Source organism: Dipodomys spectabilis, unplaced genomic scaffold (assembly GCF_019054845.1).
Source record: "Dipodomys spectabilis isolate Male_0828 unplaced genomic scaffold, ASM1905484v1 ptg000658l, whole genome shotgun sequence".
Classification (NCBI taxonomy): domain Eukaryota; kingdom Metazoa; phylum Chordata; class Mammalia; order Rodentia; family Heteromyidae; genus Dipodomys; species Dipodomys spectabilis.
Genome location: NW_024871335.1, coordinates 434,989 through 443,942, shown reverse-complemented (window position 1 = coordinate 443,942; position 8,954 = coordinate 434,989).

Sequence of the window (8,954 nt, the reverse complement as noted above, 5' to 3'; positions counted from 1 at the left end):
ATATCCCCCAGTTCGGAAAACAAAAATACGTCCATGTATGCATATATATATATTCTCAGGCTTTCTAACAGCCTTAGCCTTAACAGGTGAAACAAGCCACACCATTAGGTCACTTCTACATGCCATTACAATTATGGGCGTACCTTGGACCCTTAAAACAGACAATGGCCCTGCTTACACCTCCAAACATTTTCGTGAAATGTGTACCCTTTGGAACATTACATACCAGACAGGTATTCCATATAACCCACAAGGCCAAGCCATTGTTGAACTCAGTCATAAAAAAATTAAGACTCTTCTTTTAAAAGAAAAGGGGAAACTGGAGGGGCTAGGACATAAAGATCCCCAAACACAATTAAATTATTGCCTTATAGTAAAAAACGTTTTAACATTCACACCGACCACACGTGCATCCCCTGAGGCCCTGCATTGGGGACTTATGAAAACACCGACTCCAGTACTTTTGGTTAGAAAATGGGAGGTCCCTTCTCCCTTAACGGCACAAGGGAGAGGACTTGTTTGTATCTTTCCACACAGGAGTGATAAACCTGTTTGGATCCCAGCTGGAGTTGTCCAACCAACCGTCACCACGTATGAATGAGATGGGTCGACTACACTTGAACAGCCCGAGGAGGAGGAGACACAAACCTCGAGCTAGAGCCCATGCCATCACTTGGGGAGACCTAAAGGAATTGGTAGAACAAGCCCAGGCTATGGCCCCGGACCCTGTCCCAGGGCATGGTACTCTACTCCTCCTAATGTGTGCCATTATTACAGCCAATTCTCAATCTGCTGCAGGGAAAGGTAAAATAACGTTAATGTCCAGCCCCCAAATCTTGATGATGGTAGGGGAAGATACCACCATCATCCCTCAAATGCTTTCTTCCAATGGCACGTTTGGCCTTCCTTTCTTGGCAGATGCCCTATGGTACCAAAAAACAAACCTTACTTTTGGATGGAAGGGAACCATCTCTTTTTGTTTTTCAAACGAGACTGTAAAACAGTTTGATGGCTGTACCATCCCCCTCTCAACAGTAACTCATGGGACAGGATGGTGGAACTACATGGCACCCTAACCCATTTGTCCCACTGGAAAAATTGTACTCAGGCTACTGACATACCTTTTCATGTGCAGTTATGCCCATGCAGGGACTTTGATAGCTTTGGCAATGTTCCCACTCCTCTTGAGGAATTAGTGATTAGCCTTTGTGCCAGTTCCTGGCAAGGCAGAGTAATTGGGGGCCTCACATTTTCCCTCTACCCGGCTATATACAACCAATCTGAAAAAAATCCCAAACCTCAAACTCTAAAGGAATTTTAGAGCTCCTCAGGGGAAAGATTGGGAGAACTAGTAGCCCCATGCCAATCGTTTGTTCAGCATATTCCTGCCTGGATTTGTTCCCTTTCCTATGGGCCAATACTCATCGCTGTAACTGCTCTGCATACAACCAGGTGTCCGGAATGGTAGTGGTTAGAGCCCCATTCTTTTTGTCTAGGAGACAACTCTTCCACTACTTGCACTCTCAGCAATAACTGGCAAACCAATGACTCATATCTCTTTGCAGATTTGGTATGTGTTCCCCCATTTATTGTTCTGGCTACTAATGACTCTCAGTTTTCTCAGGTTCAATTAGTTCATCCACACCCTAAAAGAGCAGTAGGATTGATCATTACAATCATGTCGGCGATCATTGCTACAGTGCCTTCAGCTACCAACACCACTATATTGCTGTCCCAAAGGGTGTCCACTGTGTAAGAGATAGACCAGCTCATCCCTCAACTGTCATCCATAGAATTACAACATTTGCAAGTTGCCAATCATCTTAAGGGAGGCCTCCTTGTGCTCCATCAACAAATAGACTTGCTCCAAAAACAGATTACATTTCTTCGATTACAAGGACTATGTAATGCTATGATTACTTCTGTCTGTCAGCTTTCCACTCCAGTGCCCAATGTCACTGAACTTAGTAACTATATCAAAGGCCCTTGGTCCCGTAAGTACTTAAACTTCACCCACCACCTGCTGCATGATGTTACCCGCCTAAACCAGACCACCATACAGCTTATTTGCGCTGCCTCATATTTAGAAGATGTGCTTAAAAAGTTACAGCAGTGGTTTTCACCATCCTCTCTGGTCACCTGGGAAGGCCTTGCGCTATTAGGGTTTATTCTCCTGGGAATTATTAAATGCTTACACTCCCGGCAAAAATGCCTCCAATGACGGGTCACCATAATGACAGTCTTTTTAAAAGTAAAGGGGGAATTTGTGGGTAGAGCCGGTCAGATCTGCTTGAGTCAGCTAGAGTAGCAGTTGAAGCCCACTTCTTGTACTTTCTGCTCATAGAGATGTGACCCACAGGCACGTCTTCCTAGCTTGACAGCCGTGAGCTGTCCATGCTCCCAACATGCCCCAGGGAGACAAATCAGTGCCTGTCACCAAGCAGTGCCTGTCACAAGTGCCTTACATCAACTCCCCGAGAAGTGATTGGCAGGGAAGGGAAGGACTCAGGAGATTGGGAAAGCTGGGGCTGCAAAAATCCCTCCCCTCCCTCGCACTACCCCCCCCCCCCCCCGCCACCTTGAGCAAGAATAAAGGAGACCTGTTTAAGCCTATTTTCTTTGTGTTTGTTCCTTGTGGGCATCATTCACACTTACCTCCTGCTGGAGATCTAGCCCTACATGCCCCATTTGGATCCCTGCCAGGATCCCCAAATTTTTACCCATTTTCTCTATACAGGATGCCCAAGGATAAACAAACCCACAAGGAAAGAAAAATGGCTATGATGGCCAAGGCATGTGTTTAGCTAATTATTTTAATGTTACTTGCTCTCATTGTTCTTTTACTAATTGCTTGTATAGCGGCATTACTTGAATCCATGTGCTTCCTGTAAACATGTCTGAAACTTGGTATGATTTTGGCCTTAATTTCATTAGCTGCCTCTGCAGCAGCAGCTGCTATGGCACTAATACAGAATGTTAATCATAATAACTTGTCTTTAGATCTTTTTCAACCCCACAGGCAAATAGCTGGATTAGAACAAGCCCCACCTCTGAATTTTGAAGTGGCAAAGACTGCTATCCCATCCCTGACTAATGTTAAAGGACTGCTAATGATATTGTTTGTCCTGGTAATGCTTTTGCTGATGGTTTTTCTATGCCTTCTTTGCATTATCGATGCACTGCAAATCTCTTATGAGTTTAGCAAGCTAGTTACATAAGATCAAGCTCCAAGTGAATGAATTTCCCCCAAGAGGAACCGCAGCCAGAGACAGGTAAGAGGTGGTGTCAGTCTGACCAACCTAAAACAAGCATTCACCTTCGCTCTGAAGAAGTTCCCAATGATAGGTAAGGCAGACAAGGCAAATCCACCCAACCTAAGAGAGGCAGGTTCACTTCTTTAAACAAAGACTGGGTGTTGATAGCTGACAGTAAAGCTCAAAGGTCATTTTGACCCCTGTGCTCGCTTAAAGTCACATACAAGGAACTGGCTTACTTAAAAGACACCAGGTGCATGGGATTGCTTTGCTATGTCTGCAGAGATTGTTTTAAATTTTCCTTGTTTTTCTGGACGATAGTAGAATGGCCTGAATGTGGGGGCCCACTAGGATGCACCATGCAGCATGTGTGGAACTCCCAATATCCAGGCTGCTCCCATGTTCTGAAGAGTACAACCTTACGAGATAATGACTTTTATATATGTCCCAGAAGTAATCGAACTGCTTCAGATATTTCTAACTGTAGTGGGGCTGATGTTTATTACTGTGCTAGGTGGGGCTGTGAGGTAACTGGGACAGGCTCTGGAATCCTGCACAAGGGCCTTCCCTATCCTTGTCTGGAGAATCTCGCCCCCCCCCCCAGACTTGCCTCGAACCTCCTGCATGGCCAAAGCTATTCTTACCAATGTAATCCTGTTAAAATAACCTTTACAGAGGAGGGGAAAGGATAACTAACTGGGAGGTGGGCCTGCCATTAAAACAAATAAGGGGGAATCTTTGGGACACGTGGGCAACAAAGATTGCTCTGAGAGAGAGTTCAGTGGGCAGAGCCCGATTTGTTTATGCTTAGTGCATAAACAGCTTGAGTAAGCTTAGGTGCATGATAGGGTGTGACCTTTACAGTGATTGGTTGGTTCCTTTTCCTCCCCATTCCACCTGGTCTTTTTTGCTTTTAAAAAGTGCTTGCTGTGTGTGAATAAACGAGTTTCTTTCACTTGATTCCCCGCTGTATCTCCCGGGTTAAGGTAGGCTGGGGAATGGGCTAGCAACGCACATATGTTGCCTCAGACCATGTCCATCTTTCGTGGGATAGACGAAGGCCCAACAAATAATATATAATAAAATAAACTTAAAATAAAAATAAAAATAAATAATATTTGCAAGTGTTCTGATCTCAAGAATACCACTGGCGGGGGAAATGATGCAGAAACATTTAGTGTACTGTTTTTTGAAAATTTGGGAGGGCATCACAGCAGAAGTGCAGTATTTTTTCACAATAGTGATAAGCTAGTCATGATGTGAATTTAGGGAATTTTATGGTGTACCTTACAAGTTGGAAACTGTTGGGCTAGGATGACTTTATGGCATAAAAACTTGGCATTGATTGTCATAGAAATAATAGCTTAAGCCAGGCTCCGGTGCCTCATGCCTGTAATCCTAACTAATGAGGAGGCTGAAATCTGAGGATCACGGTTCAAAGCCAGCCCGGGCAGAAAAACCTGTGAAACTCTTATCTCAAATTAACCACTAGAAAAACAGAAACGGTGCTGTGGCTCAAGTGGTAGAGCACTTGCCTTGAGCTGAAGAGTGCAAGGATAGTGCTCAAGCCCAGATTTCAAGCCCCACGACCGACAAAAAAGAAAGAAAGAAAGAATAGCTTGCTCTGGTGAACAAATGTTTACTCTTCTGTAATTAATTATTTTAGATAGTTCATAGTTCACAGGTTTATCTTCTAATAGAATGTGGCTCTTTTTTCCGTTGACTTTTAAGTACGTAACGTCCCCTTGGAAAGTGCATCCATTGCAGAATTAAATAAAAAGCACACAGATACTGTTTTAAATGTCTCTGGTATGGCAGGTTCAGAATTTGAAAATGAGTATTTAGTAGTCATAGGCATAGTGAACAACATATATATTCTGTCCTACTAACAATTATTCAGTTTTAAAAGTTAGGAGTTTCCGTAGAATTGAACTGTTTACTGTTTTACTATGAGACAATACTAAAATTATGGGTATTTTTTCAAAATAATGGCAAGTATATGGTGAAAATATTGTATACTTTGATAACATTCGAGTTGATGACCCTCTGATAGAGAAAGGGATCACAGAATAATATTTACTATACCAATACAGTGTAATTATATTTTATGTAGCTTATTTTTTAATTTAATTTTCCAATCAATGTGATATATAGAACGGGTTGCAATAATTGTAAGGTAGTAAATACATAACTTGTCGAACTTTTTACCATCTCCCTCACTTTTCTCACAGTTTTCCTTCACCCCAATACCCCTCACAAGTTGTAATGTAAATTTCCAACATGTTGTCTTGTGAGTATTACTATTGAGTTGATTTGCCCTTTGTCCTTTGTCTCAAATTTTGTTGTCCCTCTTCCCTTGCCAAATTAAGATAAATGTATATACAATGACACATGATACTAAAATCAAATACAGCAGGGAATAAACCATTGGGGAAAACGCAAAAGAAAAAAGAAATCACATAGTATATTAAAACAACAACCACAAAGAAAACCTCTGTTTCCATATCTAGGAGGTCATTTTGCTCAGTATCATCTTATATATATCCATTGAGCCATTCTGCTCATTTGCTAGAGCTATCCTAGATATTTCTTAATTATTACAACTGAGAGAAACTATGGAATCTCTTTCTTTGTGTCTTGTTTATTTTACTTAGTAGGATTTTTCCAAGTCTTTCCATTTGGAATTGGAAGCATAGAATTCCACTGCGTACATATATATATATATATATATATATATATATATATATGCATATATATACCACATTTTGTCAATTATTCATTTTCTGAGTGACATATTGATTTAAAACATGATTGTATGTAACTATCACTTAGGGTCATTCAAAAATGACAGATGCCACCTCCCCAGACATTCTAAAATCATGATTTCTGTGTAAGATAGGATTTCATGGTGGTACATGGGTTGAGATACCTGGATGAGTCTAATGCATATCTTGCACTGAATTAGGCAGAAAGATATCCAATATCAAATAGGATAAAAATGGTAGTGACAAAATATTCCCTTGAGAAAGATATAGGAGGCTTCCAGCAGTAGGAAGTAGTTCAGATAATTTTGAAGCATTTAGAAATGCAAGCTCAAGTATGTCTGTTTAAATAAAAATTATGTAAGTGGAAGGGCAAAAGAAGGGGAAGAGAAGAAAATAACTGACAGCAGATCATTTTCCAAAGTTAGAGTATAAAAAGACATAATCTTTAACTTCCCAGTTAAAAAGAGACCAATATCATACCTCCCACTCAATTAGATTCTTGAAAATATTTACTTGGCCTTTTCCTACTTTAATGCTCCAAAATAAATGAAGACTTATAAGAAAAGTTATGTGATTTCCATTACGTCAACCTGAACACTAACTGTGTTGAGCCCTATTTTCTCAATTTGCACTTGGAAAATAGTCCCTAAGTTGATGATGTTGTGGCTGATTAGAGTCAGAGTCAGGAGATTCTACATGTACAATTATCTCAGCATAGTTTAAAGCAGATTTCCCCCACAAGATATCAAACTACATTGTCTGAAGCTGTACTTCGAACACACTCTGACACCTGAGCTCATAATTTGAAATTACACTTCAGCATTTCCTTGGCACATTCTATGTTGTGCCTTTGTCTTTTTGCACATTCCTTTTGAGTTCATAGTTGCTCTATTTACATTTCATCTGTACAAACTGCTAAGAACATTGTTCAACTACCACTTCTTGTTTGCACATACCCAGTTTATGTATGAAGGTACTTTGTCCATGTTAAGCAATAGGGTAGTACTCACTCTCTCAGGAGAAAAGTTCCACAGTATAACATTATGTCCACATTAAAGGATGTAGAATTTAAAGAATTTTGAGACAAACAGTAATATTAGAATTGAAAGGCTCCTTAGGGATATTTTCCTGGAGTTCATTAGTTTACCCAGGAGAAATATAAATATCCACAAAATCTGGAGCTAATTAGAAAGTATCCGAATTAACACTAGATCATAGATGATGTGTTAGTACTAGTCACCATTGTATTATTGCTACATCAGAATCCTTCCCTACTTGAAATGTGTATGAGAAAATGAAGAAAAGCATTAAAGCAAAATGTCTTATCTTTTCAGGCATTTAATCCTAGTGGTGAGAGTAATGTCTGAATTTTTCCATTCAATAAAAGTTTGAAGTTTATAAGAGAACTTCCTACATATAAGAATTTCTGGTAGGTTGATTGACATGGTTATTTCAGCATGGAGATATCCCTAACAAGAACTAGAGTTAACTAGAGTATATAACAGTTATGATGTGTCAATGGCTATTGAAGCATTTTCTTCTATTCTAAAGAAGAATCAATTCCAGGAGTCTTCAGTCACATCAGTAAAGCTGTATGTTCAACCTAATACTTGGTGTTACTTTTCCTACATTTATAATGAATAGGCTGATAAAATATCCAAACATATCTAAAGATATTTCAATAAAATTCCAAACTGATGTGGATACATGGGCCAGTCGTTGTAACTGTAGGACAAATTAGGCTGGTTTGTGCTGTAGTTCAATCTAAAAAAAGTCTTCAAAAAATAATCACAGAATACCTCTAAGTAAAGTTCATGACAGTTATATCTGTATAATTCTTCTAAGGTCAGGATAAAAGCATTTGTTCCCAACATTTAAAATCAACAGGATCTGTTGAATTCATGGATCCAGAATTTTATGGATTCACATTCATATCTTAAAATTTTATCAAGATGACTTTCACCAAAACACTTTTCTCATTGAATTTGTCTATGTCCTTTTACTTTTCAAATCCAAATAGCATATTTCCTTGAAGATCTTCCTGCAAATTCTTTCCTTCCTTTAATTCTGTAAATCTCTGTTTACTACTTTTTTTGTTTCCTTATTTATCTCTTTCTTCCAATTTTATTCACAGTGGTGCTCACATTGCTCACACTTGTATCAGAACTTTCCTTTTCCTCTTTCCTTTCATAATGCCCCCAATATTATTATTCCTTTTTCCTATTCATAGTTGTGGATATTTTGATGATGTTTAAACAGACCTATCTTTGCATCTGTTTAATATAAACTTTATAACTATCAGATATTTTTTTCCCTAAATCCATTATTTCTACCTGTGGTTCTTATCACTAAAAACATCACTAACACAGTTACCAGCCAAACGTGTGGAATCACTTTAGATTTCTTCTTACCCTTCTAGTCCCTCCCATTAGATAAGATGAATGATTAAGATTTACTCAGTTTCTATCACTAATATGAATTCTTTTTTTGGAGCTTTTATGACTTTCTTTAATTGTGAAAATATTGCACAGAGGGGTTACAATTACATGGGCAAGATAATGAGCACATTTTTTATCAAGCATTGTAGCCTCCTCCCTTGTTTCCCCTTCCCATCCTTTCCCATCCTCCCCCACGCCCCCTACCCAAACCTCCCCCCACCAAAATTGTAAAGTTCGTTTTCGACATAACGACTTACACAATATGATTTCTCTGTACTACTTTTATGCCCCTAACACCAGCCTGTTTCATTTACTCATCACTGTCACCTAGTCCTAAAACAACCATTTCGAAAGTATGCTTTTTCCCCATAGTCTTTTCATATTGGTCCTCTCCATCACCAAATTACTCTTTGTAAGCACACAGAGTGAAGAGCTCAGACACATATTCCAATATCATTATTTACTCACTACATTGATTGTTGGCCTTACATTTCTCA